Consider the following 22,232-nt stretch of genomic DNA (forward strand, 5'->3'; position numbering starts at 1 on the left):
CATAGTTTGATGACTGGTCCAATGAAGGCAATCTGTATGATACTTTATAATTACCAGTCTGGATAAAACTGTGGTCAGTCTTCCTTCCTCCTAAACATCATCAGCATGTAGTGATTTTTCTAATTCAAATTTCTTACCTGGACATAAAAAAGACTTTATGGGATTTTACCCTTCAGCCTGGTTCCATAACTCATGGTTTTCTGCTCCCATCATGGATTTATCACATTGTAAGCTGAAGCTATAGCTCCACTGAATTGTGTGCTGACTCTGCACCAGGACTCATAACTCCTGAATATGTCTCTGCTCATCTATGACTGGAAAATGTATCTTTTCTACTTTCCTACTCTCCATAGAGCTTATTCTATGAAGTCTTTCTGAGTACCTTTTATGTATGTACTTCATACTCTGCAATGACATATCAAAAAGCCTATAGTATAAATGATCAGAATAAGTAGAAAAGACTGAAATGGACCTTGATGGTAAATTAGGATTTTATTGATTTCAACTCCAAAACTATAGGAGGATTTCTGAACAACTTCAGGGTGAGATAACATGATCTGATTTGTCATTTTAAAAGTCATATCAGCAGAATACTGGTAAGAGGAGCGGTTGATTGCAAATGGTTACTGTAAGAAGGGTATTGCATTAACCTGGCTTGGTCATGATGAGCTCTTGAAACCTTTATCTGCATATATATACACACATGTAGACACAAATATAACAAAACAGTGAGAGAGAAAGGATGGGTTCAGAAATAATCAGTACCACAATGTGCTGTTTAGTGTGCGGTTTTGTCAGCTTGACACAAGCCAGGTTATCTGGGAAGTGGAAATTCAGTTGAGAAAATGCTTTTTATCAGATTGTCCTGTTGTGTGATAATCATTTTTGTACACTGTGAAGATGTGTCTCTGCCTAAGGCACCTTCTTGTTAGTTTAATGAAAAGCTAAATGGCCAATAGCTAGGCAGGAGAGAATAGGTGAGACTTCCTGGGAGAGAGAGAAACTCAGGAACATTCTGAGGCCTGCAGGAGTAAGCCAGCCAGATGGGGAGGGAGTTGGACATACAGACAGAGGAGTGTTTAAGAACCACATGTCCTCCATAAGCCCACATGTTTGAACAGTTGGTTCCTAGGTGGTGGTACTGTTTGGGAAGGTTATGGAACCTTTACAAAGTGGAAGCATCCTGAAGGAAATATATCACTAGGGACAAGATTTGAGGTTTAAAAAGAATTTTTTTTAAAAAGATTCTATCTGCCATCTATCATCTATATACTTCTCTCTCTCTCTCTCTCTCTCTCTCTCTCTCTCTCTCTCATCATCATCATCATCATCATCATCATCATCATCATCATCTCTCTGATGTGTATGGGTGTTTTGTCCAAATGGCAGTGCATGCAGTACATGCAGTACCCTCAGAGACAGAAGAGGGCATTACTTTGATAGACTGCCATTACACGTATTATGATCTTTCACTCATGCACTATTCAGTATCTTTCCTTCGAGTGTTCTGAATGTGTGTTATAGGGGAAGTCTTTTTTTCAAGTTGAGGTTGTTTGCTGTTCTATGTGCCTTTTGTTCCTCGAGAGGCATCCATTACTTTAGATTTTAGAATTTTTCTTCTATGATTTTGTTAAAAGTATTTTCTGTTTCTTTGACTTGACTCTCATAGATTTGGTATTTTCATAGTTTTATATTTCACAGATGTTTTGATTCTGGGTTTTAAAATAATTAATATTTTCTTTGTCTGAGTGATCCATTTCTTCTACTTTGTCTTCAAGACTTGAAATGCTCTAATTCACTTGATTCAATCTGTTGGTAAGACTTTCCTGTTATCTTTTTTGATATTATGATTTGTCCCTTTATTCAAGTGTTATTTCAGTTTGGTTTTTCTTCATAGGTTTTCTTTATGAAATTCTATTTTCATATCTTGGATTGCTTTCATTATTTCATTCAGCTATGTTCTCTAAATCTTCAGGCATTTATTCACGTCCTCTTTGAGATCTTCGAACATATTTACAAGCCTAGTTTTAAGCCCTTGTCTTGCACATTAGCTAAGTTGTTTTCCTCAACGAATATTACACAATTTTCAGTTGGAAACAATTTTGGTTATGTTGTTTGTGTTTGGGGAATGGGTCTCAGTGTCTGGAGGAAAACTTGCAGGAACTTGTGTGTGCTTCCTTGGGATCAAACTCAGGTTCTCAGTCTTGGCCACAAGTGTCTTTACCCACTGAGTCATCAAAACAGCCTTGAGAATTCCATACATGTGTACAATCAAATATCATACCAATTCTTCATTTCCCCCTTTCATTCATCTCATTTCTTCCCCAACACTCTGAAGTTTCATATTTTTGTCTTGTGGTTTTATTTATTTATTTATTTATTTATTTATTTATTTATTTATTTATTTATTTATTTATTTATTTATCTGTTTGTCTGTCTGTTTGTTTATTTATTTATTTATTTATTTATTTAAATAACACACTAAGTCCAATTAGTTCAGCTATATGTTCACCTGTATGGAGCTATGGGAAGCCTGTATCCTCAAAAAAAATACAATTCTCTCTTTCCTAGAAGCTATCAATAGTCAGTATCTTCTCAGTAAGAGGTGGGTCCTGGAGAGTACCTCTTACACCTATCATCGGGTTTTCAAGGTCTTACTGCAGTACCTCCTAGAAACTCCATGTTGATGAATGATGTTGAGACGCTTTGTAAAGAGTGTTTTCAATAATTAGCAGTATAGACAAATTAATAGAATTCTCTCTCAAACAGGGATGAAAAGGATCTTTTAAAAATAGATTTTATACATTTTCTTGAGGAGAAAGTAGCATCCACAACAGTAGAGCCCTAAGTCCAAGCTATATTCAGTTGTATCCATTGTACAACTTGCCTTTTTTACTTTTTCTTCAGACATGTCCTGCATGAGGTCAAATGTGTATACACTCAAGAGTTTGCACAGTACAGATACTTAGGAGGATTGCGGATGAGGTGACTAGTGCAGACTGGGCACCATTTTCTTGAATGGCACAAGCTGAAGTGTGTGAAAGAAGCAGGACAGTCCAGTATGGACTTGTGACCTCAGGCACATGCTCTGCAGTGGTGTGGCCTATAAGGAGAGAGGGACATGCATTTGTGTTTATTTAAATACTGTTCCAATGGTCTGATAGAGTTTAAAATTTCAGTGTTTAAACATCATTGCTTTTAGGGGTTACAGTCTGGATAAACAGTAAATTATTGAATGTTTGTTATCATAAGGTCTAAAACCCTGCACTATAAATAAAACTCAGAGAATAAAGCTGACCAATATAGTTTATATCTGTAATTTAGATGACATTGCTACTCTAGCAACAGAGTGGAAAGTTTATTTCAATGTTTCTCAGTGGAGATGGGGAGGAGGATTTCCTTTCTTCCTCAGGGGATATTAAGCAATACTATTTGTACCTGTTACAATTTGATTTTTTGTGCACAGAGTTGGATATTGCTACTGAAAGCCAGTGTGGGGAGACCATGAATGCTGTTGCTATCCTAAAATATGCAAGACAAGACCAAACAGCTTTCTAGTCCCCAAAGTTATTTATATTTCCACTGAGAGATCATGTAAAAAATAACTAGGGTGGGGAGGAAACAAAATTATTTGCATATTAAGATAACATAATTTGTTTTAATCAAGTTTTAGGCAATTAAGTTAGAATCTTACACAAGATACACACTAAGCTGGGGTTAGGCTTCCAACTTCCATTACATAGATAGTAAAACAAAACAAACAATTAATAGGTCCTGGCAGGAATGGTGACATTTACTTTGATTTTAGAGTCTTGGGAGTGATGTTTCTCTGAGGATATGCCAAGTGAGGCATTAATATGAGGAATGAGAGGATTTCTGTATTAATTTTTTTCTTGATAGAAAGTGTGAATTCTTAATTTAAATGAGAGATTCTATTAAATGTGCTCTATTGAAATATCCTTTAATTCCTTTACTCTTTGTCATGACGTTGTTTTCTTCCCTAACACTTTGGCAACTCTGAAATGCATAATTGTATTTTTGCTGTTATAGCTTTTCTGTCTGTCTGTCCATCAGTGGCTTCAAAGAAAAATGATATCAAATACAACATAGAATCATATAATAGTGAATGCCCACTACTTATATTTCCTCTATTATAATAGGAATCAATAAATACAAACATTTTTAATTATATGAATGAGTTAAGCATTCCTATTTTTTAAAAATTTCCATCATAGCACCATTTTCTGTAACAGAATCATCATTTTTTGTTATTACCCAAAAGAAAATTTTTCTTGAGAAAATTTTACTGTTTTTCTCATTGGTCATTCATATTTAAAACATTAGTTCATATTTAAAACAATTAGTTTTTTTATAGTGTGTATGAATGTGTCTGTGTGGAGGCGTGTGGAGGCATGTGCATGTGAATACAGGGACTTGCAGAGGGTAGAGGGATATGATATGTCTCAGTTGGAGTCACTGCTGATTTTTAGTCTCTAGACATGGTGCTGGAAACTGAACTCAAGTCCTCTGGAACAACAGCAGGTTCTCTTAATCACTGAGCCATCTCTCCAGCACCATGTCCCATTCATCATAATGAGAAACTTTTAGTAATCAGTATTGCAGAAAGTGCTCTATTTATTATGTATAGGTACATTTCTTTGTTGAATAATCCCTAACAACATTTCCTTTCCCAGAACTATTTGGAAGAGGGGATAATGAGATTTAGAACTAAAACTTCTGAGGATCACTACATGAAAAGCATTTTTAAAACTGACCATCAAGGAAATATCAAAGTTTAATGTTAAAAGACTGGAGAAACCCTGAACAATGAACGTAAGAAATTTGCCAGGAGGAATGAAGGTATTGTGGATAAATAATGCAAAAGATATCAACTACTGCTGTGGCTGATTTACTATGATAAACAGAAAATGCTCCCTAGAAAGAAAAAATACAAATAGTCATAGAGAAACAGTAGCTTTTTCCCATGTCAATGAAAAAAATGACATCATACCCACATCTGTGAAATGAATCTCTTTTGTGTTCACAGGTACATTCACATAAGAGCATATGTGCATGATATTTGTATGTGTATGCACATGTCTGATATTTGCGTGCTGTCTCTGTGCCTCTAATTAAATCTCTCTGATTTTTTTAGGTTTTATGAACACATTAGACTCAGATGCTGGGAGAACACCACAGTACTTGATACAGGGAAAAAACTCCAAGTAGCAGTTGGATGTTTGCTATCACTCAAGGAGTTAAGTCCAGTCAAGTGCTCGTAATAGCTTTAATTAAATACGGTCACTGTTTTATACATTTATTAAAATTAATTATGAACTTATTCAAAAATTCTCATACAGTTGTGCATGATATATAACATTTAAAAATTAATTTTGAATTTATTATTTTATTTCATAATTTAAATTTCTGTTAATAATAACATTTGTCATCTTTTTTTAAAAAGATTTATTTATTTATTATGTATACAGTGTTCTTCCCCCATGTATGCATGCATGCCAGAAGAGGGCACCAGATCTCATTCTAGACGGTTGTGAGCCACCATGTGGTTGCTAGGAATTGAACTCAGGACCTCTGGAAGACTAGCCAGTCCTCATAACCTCTGAGCCATCTCTCCAGCCCACATTTGTCATCTTATTAGCTTATTTAATCACTTTTTACCCAGTCATGTTGGCACACTTCTTCAATTCTATGGCTTAGGAACCTGAGAGGAAATTGCCATAAATTCAAGGCCAACTTGATGTATATTGTGAGTTCCAGGTAAGCTAGGTTTACACAGGTAGGCCATATCTTAAACAAAGAAATAAAACAAAACAGTGCCCTCCAAATCCCTGTTCTTTAACAGATTATAACCTCCATAAAAGCAAAGGCTTTTTTTTAATCTCCCTGTAAACCTAGGGAAGCACTACTCTTAAAAATAATGGTATAAAAATTCAACATCATAATTCCTAACTATATTCTTAAATACATATTTTTATACCTACTGAGAAGTGTAGTTCTCAATTCTCATCAAAGAAACTTCTCTTTGCAACAGACCAGACCATTAAGGAAACTACAACTAATCAAAATGCAGAGAAAAAGAGAGTGTATGATGCACAGTCCCAACTGATACTACCAACATAATTCTTGCATGTAAGGTTCAGGGATCATTATGGAAAGGGGAAAAGAAATATTCTAAGAGCTAGACAAACAGGAACTTCAATGTGAGATTGTGTCTCCTAGAAATGTCAAAGTGATGACACCATGAAGTCTAATTAACATGACCTGTCAATGGTGACATCATTGGACATGCTAGCATGAAAAGGAAAAAGCTCACCTCACAGGGATTCAACCCTAAAGAACCACAGGCAAGTAAGGAGAAATCATCTTCCTCGAAGAGCCCCTCTCTGACCCCAGTAAGCTATCCCATACCAAGCGGGCAGCTCTGAGATCATCTACATTGTGTTAACATTTTACAGACTGAGCCGGTTGTGTTTACATAATTTGCAGGAATTTGAGAAAGAGCAGGAAGATTTTAGTGGGAAGAGTTGGAGGGAGGAAAAGGAATTGAAGAAATGATGTAATCATATTAGAACTTCAAAGCATATGAATTGAAAATATATTTTGAAACTTGGCATAACATTGGAAATCTTGGACAGGCCATTTTTCTGGTGTGTCTGTAGAGACTCTCTCCTCTCTGATTACTACACTCTGCACTTTAATAGTCAGTGGGCAGACAGTTTCTTTATCAGCCCTTCATAAAATGTAGTTAAAGCCAATTCCAGCTTGGCACATCAATCCAAACAATTTCATGCTAACTTTACAACATCCTCATTGAAATTTTTGTGTCCTTTCCTAATAATCATTCCAATGCAACATTTTCTGCTGATTGCTGACCACATAGATACTGCCCTCTGCTTATCACTTGATTTGGTAGTGGCTAGAAGAGACTGACACACGTGGAAACTGTGCTGCACCTCTCAGTAAATGTAAATCAATGACATACAAATCAGAATGTTTACAACCTCAGCAGCACCCATTTGCTGATATTGAGTACTCCCAAGTCCACTCACCCAGCACCCCTGGTGGGAAAGACCAAGGGTGGGGGAGTGAGTTTTCAGTGCAGGTTACCAGTACACAGTTGACTCATCACCAGAAACATTCTTATCTGAAAGTAATAATTATGGTCTATTGTTGGGGGTGGTGGTGATGATATTTGACAGTTTATTTCATTTAAACGTTTTACAACAGTATCAGTTTCTTAATGATGGTAGTGTAGAGAAAATTTCTCAGCCTTGTAGTAAGGCAAAAGATGATTATAGTCTTATAGTAATTATTTAAAGATCACATTAGAGAAGTGCCTTTGAAATTTGATGGGTACCCGAATCCCCTGTTAATCTTTTACAAGGCAAATTTCTGATTGTACATTTAAGATGGAGGTTGAGACTCCAAATTTCCAGTATTTCTCAGGTGATGGTGGTACACGTGAACAGTGAGCATAGGCTGCACATGGGACAGTGTGGCACTGAGCAAAACTCTAAAAGCTCATGCAAAAGCATTGCTACTGTCTTTGGCCAGGGCTCTCAGCCTAATTGCACACAAGCATCAGCTGCAATGTTCAGAAACTGCAACTCAGTGGGCACTCAAATGTAATCAGAAGGTAAGATGTAACCATTAGTATTTTTTGGAAACTTCTGGGTGTTTCAAATGTGCTAGAAGAGAATTTGGCTTTGTTTACACAACTGATGAGGGCCACCTTGCAATTCTGTAAAAAGCAGTTAGATGTGAGAGTTGTGTGGCACCTTACCAATCTGATGCCTATTTTGGCACTTTTATCTCAGCTTTTTTTTTTTTTGTTTGTTTGTTTCTTACTGACCGAGAGCCTTCAGTTTCCCAAGTCGTCTTTGGAACTGTCTTTGGCATCTTGCTAGTTCCCTCATTAACAGGTGAAACAAAACTTGGGCTCACAATACTTTGATGGTTTCTGTTTTAATTAGTTACTGTAATTTTTCTGCTAGAAGTTACATTTTCTTTTTGAGTAGCTGTCAATCATTTTTGAAAGTTGTCAAAGAATGCATTATAATTAAATTTGTACATTGTTTTCAATTCTCTCTATACCGCCTATCATTCTTGCTTCAGTCCTCATCAAACCAAGATTTGATGACTAGCTATATAATTGTGGACACACTTGATCTTAAAAGTTCATTTTTGCAGGTCAGATTTATACAGTGAGCTATGCCAGTTCAGTCTTGTTTGGACGATAGTTCCCTCTTTTATTAACAGGAGAAATGCTGTGGCATAACCATCAGCTGGGCCGGTCGGTCTTAAAGCTGTTTTTCTACAATGGGGATAAATTGGCTGTACTCCACTGACACTTCCCCCAGCCTTTCCCTGTGACTGATGGCTCCCATTTGCAAGATGTCAGGCCAAGGTCTGAGGAACTTCCTTTAGCAGTGTAAATTGGCCCACTTGGCTTCATCAGCATAGTAATCTCAGCAGAGGCAAGGACCTGCCACTCTATCAGTTGATTGGGTTCACTGAAAGTTGTGATTCTAAAATTGTTCTGCTTCTCAGCTAAAGAGCATTGCATTGGAAGTGTCTAAGGTGAATGTAACCATAAGTTAAAATGTCTTTAAAATTTAGTATTTAATAGAATAGTTAAAAGGATGTCTGTATGTTAAAAAAATTGCACATTTGATTCCATAAACACATTTAGCCTTTGATAAGTTTGTTTTTGGCCTCATCTTTAATATGATCCTTTAATTTCATTTTTCAAAGTTACATTTATCACTTACCTCTTTTCTTGTGTGTGTGTGTGTATGTGTGTGTGTGTGTGTGTGTGTGTGTGTGTGTGTGTGTGTGTTGTGTGTATGCATGACATATATGTGGATGTCAGAGGACAACTTGTGGGAGTTGATTTTCTCCATCCACCATGTGGGTCCCAAGTCTTCAGGCTTGGTAGCATATACCTTAACCTGCTGAGCCATTTCATTGGCCCTAATATTATCTTTTAATATAAAATATGTTTTTGGATGTAAGCCTAGCCTTTAATGGCTGAGCCATCTCTGTTATTTTTCTTATCAAATTTATTCATTAAATGTATAAATAATAAGGGTGACTGAGAAGCAATTGCATCTAACATACACACTTGACTATCAGTATAGAATGTGATTATACAGCGCTCTCTCTCTCTGTCTCTCTCTCTCTCTGACACACACACACACACACACACACAGAATCTTTTTCCTGACTCTGTTCTTCTGGGAGGTTACCCATTTATTCTGAGGATGTAATTCTTGAAATATTTTCTGGGTAAGTTTAGATGGCTGGGGAAAAAACTTTATTTGGAGATGTCTGATCTTGTGTGGTTTACTGTTGGATGTTGTCTACAGCGACTAGACTAAATGAATGTCTAGGGCAATGAGATTTAACCAGTGGTCATTTGAAGCCCAATATGCTGGATAAGGTTTTAGAACATATGTGGTATGGTAAAAAGTAATAAACATGCTTTTATCAAGTGGCTTAGAATCTTTTCTTCAAAGCTTTTCCTAATAGAATTTATACATGCTTAAAGATAATGGAAATTTTAGTAGAATAAGTAAAGCATGCTATGATGAGTGCTAAGGAACATATTCTTATAAAATAACATTAATGGAAGTATTTGTATTTTTTCTGCTCTTTAAATTTTTCTTTTCCGGAGCTAAGGCCTGAATCCCAGGCCTTGCACTTGCTAGGCAAGTGCTCTACCACTGAGCTAAATCCCCAACCCCTGCTCTTTAAAATTTTATTAAATTTATTTTTCATAGAATGTGTTTTGATAATATTCTTTCCCCTCCCCCAATTCCTCAAAGAACTTCCCACCCAACTTAGTGTTTTATCCTTTTCTATAGCTCTTTGAAAAGAAAAAAGGAAAGACAAACCAAAAAGTCCAGATTAATCCAAAAGCAGACAAACTAAAATAAAAAATTATCAGTAAGACAAAAAATACCAATACAAAATAAAAAGCACTCCAAAAACAATCTGGAGTCTGTTTGTATTAATCAATTACTCCTGAGCATGGGACCTATCCTGGGAAAGGGTTGATATACACAGTGACATTCCATCAGAGAAAACTGATTGCCCCCCACCCCCCTTTTTTTTCTGGTGTCTCTCCTAAATAGCTTCTTAGCTAGGGGTGGTCCTTTGTTTCCACTTTCTCCTCTCAGGGCTGGCATTTTGTCTGGTTTGAACCTTTTCATTTGGTACCTTTTCATTTGGTACCTTCCTATACATCTCCAATAATGTTAGGAAACAAATGAGTCAGGGCATTGTTGAGTACCCAGAGTTTGCTGATTAGTAATGCAATAAGAACCTGTAATGAAGAAATAAGAGGAAAAGGGAAGGGAAAGAAGGGAAATAATGTAGAAATGACGGAGAGAAACAAAAGTATTTTAACATCAGTCCATATCTTGCCTTTGTTCTTTCTGGCTGGAATGAATATTGACCCTCACTATACACAAAATTGTCCTATGATGCTAACTCTACCGGTAGGGGAGCAGCAGTTTTTACTTGAACTGAAGTCTGGGTCATTTTGAACTTTGATTTGTGTCTGGCTCTCAGATCTTGTACAGGTACTTGAAAGTTGAAGTATTCTGGTTGCTTATGGACAGAAATAATTCATTGTTTCTTGATGTAATCTATTTTACTAAAAGGGGGTCATTTCAAAGCATTATTTCTATAGTATATAATTTTTACTTTCCAAGAAAATGAAAAGTTTGCAGCATGATCAGTGTTTATTGCTGTTGAAATGTTCTATCTTTGTTACCAAGATATTATTAATCAGAATTTTGTCACATTTTGAGAATTCTCAAGAAAGTAGTTGATTGTTGAAGGCTTAGTGTTGCTTAAGTATTATTCAATAATGCGAGCATGACTATACACTGCAAAATACTATTTAGAAATAACATTTGTGTTATTGCTATGTTATTGTTATTGCTAATGTGACAATATTTTTTCAGATGCTTATTTAGATTGTATTTACTTTTTATTAACATGCCTATATATTAATTAAAGGGGTAGACTAAATTGGTAGTGTTTTGGCATTCTTAGTTCTTGCATTTTACACATTTAATCTAGAACATGTTTTAATAAGCCAATATTCACCTTTAAATAACTATGCCATAAAGTACCTAGGTTCTGATTCTCTCCCTCTCCATCTCCCTCTCCCATCATTTACACACACACACACACACACACACACACACACACACACACACACACACCTTGAACATAGTGTATTATGAAGAAGAACAGAATTAAATATCACAAAAAAACCTCACAGGCTATTTTCAGGCTTACTACTACAAGATTCTAAAGGTCTCTTTCAGTTTATTGTTACCTTTAGAGTCAAATTTTCATGAAACATTTTGTGGAGCTAGATAGCCTCATAATATAGGAGTTGTAACTATAGCACCAATTTTTATCTATACATGATCATTTATGTTAAGTGTGGTAGCTTTGACAGTCAATTTTAATAGGAAGGTATTAATTTCAAACAGTGGCCTGCATATAATGACAGCAATGAAGAGTATTCCCAGAGAATGCTCCTAAATTAATTTGTCACTTTGACCCAGTAACGAAAATGCACACTAAAACACTGATGTGAATTGAAAATAAAATCACTGCACTTGACAGATTTAATAGTTTAAGTGATTTCAAATTAACCACATACCACTGACCGCAAGTGAGGAATGTGAGCTTTTCTCCTATAATGAAAGATACTCTGGGGGCTCATTATACAGAGGAGAATAAATAAATGCATAGTAAATAAATCGGCACTGGGGAAGAGAGAGTGGTAACTACTTAATGATTCGTACATGCATACATAAAGATATCATAAGTAATTCAGATACCATGTTTCTTTTTTCAGTTTTATAGTGTTATAAATAAAAACTGCTGATCAGTAAATTGGAAGCATGATATGTCTATTAAAGATATTAATAATGATAGAAACATCAGCTTTCTGAGTGAAGTAGTGAATGACACAAGCTCCTTTTCATGAAATATCTAAAATGTGCTACAATCCCATTTGTTTTCTATTTACCTAAAAATTCAAGCTATGAATTTTGAGTCATTACTTTTTTAGCCTTTCTTATAGTATATATAGACATACAAATATCAACTTATTTCAGCTTATATAAATGTTACACTTTGAGCATCACATTTGATACTAATATGACTGTTATTTCTCCATGAAAATTCACATATTTTGCCTCTGCAAAAAAAAGTAAAGACAATTTGAATATAATACTCAGATATTTTTAACTGCTAGACAGAATGCATGGTCTATAAATATATATTGAGAGGACACAAGTACCTTAATATTTGTTTAAAAAGTTAGCTTTTCTACTCTGCCCAGGATGGAATCTATATGGTGTCATTCTTTATTCCCATAATTTATGAGGAAATTTATGAGGAATCTTTGAGGTCCTGCAGATGAAGAAAGAGGATATCAATTCTTTGCAACAGGAACCCGCTTAAGTGGTACCAACTCTGATTTCCAGAAGAGCACATCTACAAATAGGGAGTGAAGCAATCTACACCATAAATCCAAAGACCCCAGAAAAGCACTGTTGGTAAGCTATGCTGAAATTTGTCACTCCCACTGGGACCACACCAACCACCCTCTGTTTCACTCCTGGGACCTTTTCTAACTAGATCCAGAAATGTCTTCTGGTGATGACTGACCCAGTGCTAACCACCAACCTTTCACAGAGGCATACTTACTTGTATCTTATTAGTTAATCTTCACATTGTTTTGACAAAATACCTCAAGGAAACAACTTCAGGTGGAAGAATTTGTTTTGGTTCATAGTTTTAGAAGGTCCATTTTCACTTGGCTACATGTTTCTGGGTCACTCTTAGAACATCATGGCAGTAGATATGTGTGGCAGATACATCAAGACAGGAAGCAGAAAGAAAAATGAACATGAGTTAGGGACAGGATACCCCTGAGATCTGCCTCCATTGTTCTGTTGCCTCTAGCTAGACTCAGCACTCTAGTTTCCTCAGCCTCTTGGAACAGAACCAACACTTGGAAACAGGTGAATAATACATGTCCTTAGACCTGGACCATGACAGATCCTCAGGTAACATTAATGCATAGTTAAAGGAAGAAGCAGCCATCTTGAAGAAAAATATCTGCTGACAAAGAATGGGGACCAAGGAGATACAGATGCTTAGGCCTAATATGAGAGAGAAAAATGGTATCAAATTAGGTAGAAGTGATTGAGAAAACCATACTCCATTGACAAATTATCTTGGTAAAGTGGTTTATAATATATAATAGATTGAATAACCACGGGCCAAAGAAATTACTTTAAAGAAAATAATAATAAAAAAAAACTGTGTTCTGAAGGGAAAGGAAGACAGAGCAAGTATCTAGAATTAAATTTATATCGATATTTTAATGCAGTTTTTGATGAGAGACGTGCACACATACATAAGTAGATAATGACAGGAAGGAATCAGTAGAGAGCCAAAGATTGAAGATAGAGGTTATGATTACTGTTGGAGCAAAAAGATTTTAAGTTAGGAACATTAAAACATAAGGTTCTACTTGTAGCATGAATCTTAAATGGTCTTATTAATAAAATCGAACCTGGAGCTGGGTATTGGGATGAATGCTGGAAGATCAGAGAAGCAGAACAAGCCAAAGCTACCTCACCTTGCCAGTTCTTCAGCTAATCCTGTTTCCTCAGACTGGAAGCCTCTGAGTTCTCATCCAGAATGAATCTCAGCTGAACTATTGCTCAAAAGCCTAAAAGCTTAACCAGCCTAAAGCTTCTAGTTTCTGGTCTTCAAGCCTTATATACCTTCCTGCTTTCTGCCATCATTCCCTGGCATTAAAGGCTCACTTTCTGGGATTAAAGGTGTGAGTCCCCTTGCTTGGCTGTATCCTGAACACACAGAGATCAAGGTAGATCTATGCCTCTGGAATGCTAGGATTAAAGGTGTGTGCTACCACTGCCTATCCTCTATGTTTAATATTGTGGCTGTTCTGTTCTCTGACCCCAGATAAGTTTATCAATGTACACAATATTTTGGAGAACACAATACCACCACACCTACTTATTTGGGATTATGGTGAAGTAGTAATACAAACAATACCAGTTTATTCTTCGTATCTGTAGTGCCAAGTAGTTGAGTATCTAAGAGTAATGTGTTTAATTTAGGTGAAAGCTTAGTCTGAAGATGGGCATATCCTAACTTCACATAATTTTAGAAATAGAACCTTTAAAAACATGTTTAAAAGTAAAAGATACTTTTTCCTGAAGTCTCAGGCACTTTAAATTGCATAATCAATGAGAAAATAATTATTGTACTGATTGTATAAAATTGGAGTGATATTGGGTATTAGAAATCATGTGGTCGCACCATCAATGAACGAACAGATATCTCTTTCCTTGCACAGGGTGGCCGGATCTACAGTAAAGGAGATTTTACTTGCAACTACCTGAAAGTCACACAACAAAAGTGTGTGAGGATCCCCAGAGATGAGAGAGTGTGCTCCAGTTATTTCTTGGAGGTGTGTTGTAATGGATGAGAAGGTTAACGTGAAGAACCATAGACATGGTAGGCAAACAAAATCAGTTTAGGGAGAGCCAGAATGTCAGCAAGTGCCAACACAAGATTGCTATGAAAAGACTTTATCACTGGGCTGTGGTGGCGCATGCTTTTAATGCCAGCACTTGGGAGGCAGAGGCAGGCAGATCTCTGTAGCTGGAGAGCTTCTCTCTAGGTGCCACCAAGTCCCCACAGTCCCACAACCCACTTATAAAATAAATAAACACTCAGACGCTTATATTACTTATAAACTGTATGGCCGTGGTAGGCTTCTTGTTGTCCACTTCTATCTTAAATTAACCCATTTTTATTAATCTATAACTTGCCACGTGGCTCGTGACTTACCAGTACCTTACATCTTGCTTGTCATGGCAGCGGTGGCCGGTCTCTCTGCCTCAGCCTTCCTGTTCCCAGAATTCTCTTCTCTACTTGTCCCACCTATACTTCCTGTCTGGCTACTGGCCAATCAGTATTTTATTTATACAGAGCGATATCCACTGCACTTCCCCTTTTCTTTCTTTTTTTTTTAAAGTAAGGTTAACTTTCATATAGTAAAATTACAGATAGCAAAACAATTATCAAGCAAGAATTACAGTTATAATATCTAGTCTATTATAATAACTAGTCTATTTGGCAAAATTAAAGAAGATATCTTATCTATCATATATTTGTGAGTCTAATGTTTTATTTCTAACTTATTTTTTATCATAATTAAGGAAAATTGTAACTATTTAGCTTTAACTACATCAAAGACCTCAGAAGGATATAATATTACCTGAGAAATGGGAGAAGGTTACTAGCAACTTTCGAGAGTCTTGCAGGGTAGACAGAGACAGCTGGCAGCCTGGACAGTCACATATATATGTTACACGTGTTATATATACATTACAATATATGTTATATATGAATTAAAAAGCAAATAAAATACAAACTGTTATCTAAGTGATTATTTCTTCCCTTCATCCCAGTATCTGTTTTGAAGAACAGGTTGAATTGACATTAATATGGTTGATGTCCTCTCCACACTGTTCACACAATTTCTGTGATTACCTGAAGGAGGCTTGTTTGTCCCACTATACAACCATAGCAAAAGAGAAAATGTAGAACAATAGCAAAAGAGAAAATGCCAAACAAATATTTAGACTGGTGAATGTCTTAGAGATAATTCACCTCACTACTGGAAAATTCTTCCAACAGGGTACAGAGACATGGTCATATTTGAAATGAATTTAAAGTGGCAATAATTTGACTATATTCCTGATTTTTATTTGTTTCACAGAAGTTTGAGGTAGGCATAGATAATTTAACAGTTCAGTTTTTACCATGTTAGTTAATTTAACTCTCTTCAGAAAAATTGAGTTAAGAATATCATGATATAAATTTTCCAGTGAAGAAACTGAGGCACAAAGTCTATGTTATATTGCCGAATATTAGAAATAAGAAAGAACTGTATAGGATTTGAGTTTGGAAATACTTTACACAAAGCTTATGTATGAAATAACTTTAGACACATTATTTTTAGATATTCAACTTTTATAATGAGATTATATTGTTGATATTTTTGGTAATAATCATATTAATAACATGAGTAGTTAGGTAAAATGTTTTGGACCGTGATGAAGTGAATGGTACCAGAATAACTCCATTGTCTTAAACAAGTATAAAACTAGATAACAAGTATGAAACAATCATTTATACAGTGGGTAGACACCACAGAATGTAACCCTAAACTACATACCTGGTCTGCATTTCTAATATATTCAGGGTCTACAACACAGTACAGGAAAAATGGAAACACATCCAGAGCTTCAAGTTTGCTCATCATAAGAAAAGAAAAGTTGAATTTGGGGCTTAAAAGGCTGTGAATTCCATCAGATTGAGGAAAGCTAGTCAGATCTTTTTCTTCAAAGATTTAATATGTGTATACAAGTGAATTTCCCTCTCCCAGAGGCCATCAACTGCCAGTAGCTCCATAATTCGGTGTGGGCCTTGTGAGCTCTTCTCCAGTCCATGCTGGAATATTAACTTGCTTTATCTTGTGCAGTACAAATCTACAGATATAAACATGAATACTTAGAAGGCAGCTTGACAACATAAAAATAGGAAACAACAGAGTCTTCTCTAGGGCCTATGACTTCCTTAGCCATTGGGTTTGACTGTATTTGTAGTAACATGCAAGGTTTTCCTCCCATGGATTAGGTCTCAAAGCCGATCAATAGGGCAGTTAGTTACCATCAGCAATGGTTTTCTCCACTATTGCACCAGTGGACACACCTTGCCACACAAACAGTATTGTAGCATACAGGGCCAGTGCTGCATAAGACCAGTGACATTCTTTCCTCCCACAATGCCCTGCATAGCACTTTCCAGCTCTGTGAAGTCTGGCAGGCAGAGAGAGAGTTCCCTGAAGATTGATTTTTCTGTGTCCTGTAACCAAAGTGTATGGCTCTTTCGCAATAGGGTAGTATACACTTTTATTTAAGCCTCTGTACCTGTCCCCCATTTCTCCATCCTCATTATCCCACTGCTTGCATAAATACATCAGTCTTCAGTATTTCCCCCTCCCTGCTTTATTTCACCTCTGCTCTGCTCTCGCTAATCCTAAATGCATGTTCTCCCAGGCAATGTCCATTTGTAGTTTAATAGCTTCCATATGTACTACAATGCTAAACACACACACACACACACACACACACACACACACACACACACACATGCACGCACGCACTCACCCGAGCAAGAGAGAAGGAGAGCAAGTGATCAAGAGAGCCAGAGCAAAAGGAGTGAAAATTGAAGTTTAGACACTCACCTGAGAGAGAACAGGCATTGTTTATCTTTTTGGTACCTAGGCACTCTCACTCAGTATAATTTTTTCCTGTAACAAATATTTACATATAAATCTTCTGATTTCTTTTTTTATACATCTGAGTACGCCCTATTTTATACATCTGAGATATAATATATATCTCATTATCTATTTCTCAATTGGTGGATATATAGGTTGCTTAGATTTATTCCTTGGTATTTTACATTTTGTGGCTCTTGTGGATGGGATGATTTCCATGATTACTTTGTTAATATGTTTGTAATGGATGTTTTGGAAGGCTATGGATTTTAGTGTGTTACTTTTGTACCTGCCACTTTGCTGAAATTACTTATTAGCTTTAAGAGATTTTTGGTGGAATCCTTTTTGTCTCTTACATATGGGAACCTATTATTTGCAGCAAGGGATACTCTTACTTCTTTTCCAATTTGTATACATTTTATTTCCTTTTCTTGTCTTACTGCTCTAGCTAAGACTTCAAGTACTTTACTAAATAGGAATGAAAATATTGGTAACTTTGTCTTGTTCCTTATCCATGGGAACATTTAGAGTTTCTCCATTTTTATGATGCTGGGTATACGTTTGTTGGACATAGTATTTATTGTGGTGAGGTATGCTCATCATAAACTTTTCATGATTTTATGAAGAAGTGATGTGAGATTTTGGCAGAGGCAAATGGATAAATAAATAACATTTATTGATTTAAATGTGTGAGCCATCTCAGCATCTCTGGAATGAAGCCAACTTGCTGTGATACACAATCTTTTTTGAAGTGTTCTTGAATTCTGCCTGGTGCTATTTTATTGGCAGTGTTAGCATTTATGTGCACCAGGGAGACTGGTTCTTAAATTTTTTTCCTTCTTGTGGTAATTTTTTTACTTTGATATCAGTGTAAAACTGACTTCATAAAAAATAGTTGAAAAGTCTTAATTCCTTTTCTTCTTCATGGAATAATTTAAGTCATATCAGTATTAGTTTTTGGAAGTTCTGGTGGAATTATGCCCATAAATCCATCTGCTCCTAGTATTTTTTTTTTAGTTATGAAACTTTTCTTTATTACTGAATTCCAGTGATAGTTATGGAGCTATTTAAATTATTTATTTTATCTTGGCTTAATTTTGGTATGTTGTTTACACGTAGAAATAAATCCATTTCTTTAGATTTTGAATTTAGAGTAATAGTGATTTTTAAAGTACGGTTTTTGGAATTTGATTGGTATCAGTTAAAGTCTCTCCCTTTTCATTTGTATATCTTTTGATTAATTTTTAAATTTTGTTTATCTTTTCAAAGAATCAACTCTTCATTTCACTGATTCCTTGTATTTTATTAATTATATCACTATTTTGATTGTTTCTTCCCATCTACTATTTCCAGGTTTGGTTTGCTTTTTTTTCTTCCAGTGACTTAATGTGCACTGTTGAAAACCTCATTTATTTATTTATTTGCTTGTTTTATTTACTTATGTTTTTTGTTGTTGTTGTAGGCACTTAGCACTATAAACATTCCTCTTAAGAATGTCTTTATTGCATCCCATCGATTTTAATAGTTTGTGGTTTTGTTTCTTTTCAATTCTAGGGCTTTTTTTTTTATTATTTCTTTTTGATTCCTTCACTGATCCAATTGTCAATCACGCATGTGTTGTGTAGTCTCGATGAGTTCAGGCACTTTCTGTAGTTTTAGCTGTTCTTAACTTGCAGCTTTATTTCATTGTGTTCAGATATGTAGATGTTATTTCAATTTTTCTATTCATTAAGAATATGTATATCCTAATATGTGGTTGATTTTGAACAAAGTTCTGTGGGTTGCTAAGAACCTATTCTAGAGTGTTTGTGTAGAATGTTCTGTAAATATCTGTTAAGTTTATTTGACTTTGGTGTCATTTAACTTCAGTGTGTCTCGGTTTTAGTTCTTGTGTAAATGATAAGTCTCTTGATGGGAGTGGTGTATTTAAGTCATGAACTCTCATTGTTTTGGAGTTAATCTGTGGTTTTAGTTCTAGCAGTATGTTTGCTTGTGAAATTGGCTGCACTTCTGTTTCATAAATCTCAGTTGAGAATTGCAATATCTTGTTGGTGGATATATTTTAACAAGTATGAAGTTATTCTTCTTACCTCTTCTGACTGATTTAGTTGTAATTATATTTTGTTAAACATAAGAATAGCTATGGCTGCTTGTTTCTTTGTTCTTGAAATGCATTTCTCCATCCCTTTACCCTAGGTAGAGACTTTTGTTGATAGTAAAGTATGTGCCTTGGAGACTGAAAAAAAAAATTAATCCTTCATTTTAATCCAATATGTTTTCTCTTTTATAATTGGAGGATTGAGAATATTAATAATGAGTTATTATCAAAAGATGTTTGTTAATTCGTGTCATTGTGTTAATTATTCTTGTGTCTGTCTTGTTAAACTTTCCTAGCATTATTTCCTATGACTTCTTAGATATTTTTTCCTTTTTATTTATTCTTCTCTCATACAGTACAACCGGACTGCAGCCTCTCCTCTCTCCACCCACTCGTCTCATTCCTATATCTACTACTTCCCTGTTTCCCTTCAGAAAAGAGCAGGCTTCCCAGATGCGTCAACCAAACACAGCATAACAAGATGTAATAAGACAAGACTCAAACCCTCATATCAATGCTGGACTAGGCTACCCAGGAGGAGGAAGAGGGTCACAATGGCAAGGAAAAGAGTCAGAGCCACCCCAGCTCCCACTATTAGGAGTTTCACACATTCCCTAAGCTAAACAACTACAGCATGTAAGCTGAGGACCTAGCACAGACTTTCCAGGTCCTGTGATTGTTGCTTCAGCATCTCTGGGCCCCTATGAGCCCTGCTTCATTGATTCTCTGGGCCATGTTCTCTTGTTTATTCTTTTCTTCAGACTGAACTATTGCTTCTAAATCTTCAGTAGATTGGGTTTGTGATCACAAATTCTATAATCTGTTTCTTTTAGTGGAACATTTTTATTTTTTCTTTAATTTTAATAGTTTTGGTTTGTCTAATAGCTTGGATTTACAATAGTCACCTCTTATTTATTTATTTATTTATTTATTCATTTATTTATTTATTTATTTATTTATTTTTCCTGTATTGAAAACAGATTTTTTTTCATACAATATATCATGAATGTGGTTTCCCCTTCCCAAGTTTCTCCCAGTACCTCCCTACCTTCTCTCTGATCTGGATCCACACCCTTCTGTGTCTCCTTTGAAAACAAACAGATATCTAAGGAATAATAAAAATAAAATAAGATAAAACAAGAAGAAACAAATCAGAATAGGACAAAATAAACAAGTGGAAGAAAAAAGAGCCACAGAAAAAGCACAAGAAACACATACAGACACAGAGACACACAAATTCACACACAAAGGAATTCTATAAAACACAAAACTAGAAGCCATAACATAGATGCAAAGGACCTGTCAGGGGAAAAATAATAACTCAACACAACATTATGAGACAAAGAACCTCCAAACATGTAACTGAGTTTGTGTTGTGTTGACTGTCTACTGCTGGGTATTTGACTTACACTTAAGAATAGTTTGTTTCCCCAGTATAATCCCTTGGGGAAAACTAATTTTTCATTTGTGAGTAGCTATCAATTTGAGATTGCTTCTGTACTGGGGATGGGGGCCTGTGCCCACTTCTCCTCTCAACTCTAGGACCCCATCTGGTGTAGATTTGTGCAGGGCCTGTAAATGCTGACAACAGTCTCTATGAGTTCATATGTGCCTTGGCCCTGCTGTGTTTTGAGGGTCTCCTTGGTATCCTCCATCTACTCTGGGTCTTACATTTTCTCCTCCTCTGTTTTCACAGAGTTCCCTGAGCTCTGCTGGGAGGGATATGATGGAAATATCCCACTTAGGACTGAATGTTCCAAGTTTCTCACTCTCTGTTCATTGTCTGGCTGTGAGTGTCTGTATTTGTTCTTATCTGCTGCAGGATGATGACTGAGCAAGGCACTGATCTACAAGTATAGATGAATGTCTTAGGAGTCATTTCATTGTCATGTTCCTTTAATAGAAGAGTAGTATTAGCTTGTCATCTAGGTCCCTTGCCTATCTAGTCTTAGGTTCTTGGTCAACCAAGTAGCATTGGTTATGGGTTCCATCTCATGGAATGGGCCTTAAATCAAATCAGATCTTGGTTCGTTTCTCCCACAAGCTTTGTACCAGCATATCTTGTGGGAAAGTCACCATTGTAGATGAAAGGGTTTAGAGTTGGGTTGGTGTTTATCTTTCTCTCATGGCCACTAGTCAGTAGGGTAAAGGCTTTAGATAGGCACCAGCTTGATTTCCCCATGTTCAATGAGTTGTGCTGGTGTCATCCTCAGCAATAAAGTCTTGGTGTCATTTTATGGAGAGGAACCACAAGGCCTTTCAACAGCCAGGGGTTCTTGGGGTTCCTATATTGGGCTCCTTTGGCCAAACACTTGACTGGATGTAACCCATTGATGGTATTAGATGCTTCATGTGGTGACAAGAGATGTCCATCTGGTACTCTGTCTGCACTGTTATTTGGCTATTTTGTTTAGATAGCCTTCCTATATGTACATATTTTACAAAAATTTTTAGAACTTGGAATATACCTTCCTTAAATCTTCTGGCTTTAAAAATTTCTGTTGAATAACTTGGATGTTATTCTGATTGACCTGCTTTCATAAATGTCTTGGTCATTCTCACTTCCAGCATTCTTTATACTTCTTAAATTCTATGTTGTAAATGTTTTAACTATAATGTGCTCATGTGCATTTTATTTTCTGGTCATATGTATTTGAAGTCATGTAGGCTTCTGTACTTGGATGGACA

The sequence above is a fragment of the Onychomys torridus genome, chromosome 7, assembly GCF_903995425.1.
Source record: "Onychomys torridus chromosome 7, mOncTor1.1, whole genome shotgun sequence".
Classification (NCBI taxonomy): Eukaryota; Metazoa; Chordata; class Mammalia; order Rodentia; family Cricetidae; genus Onychomys; species Onychomys torridus.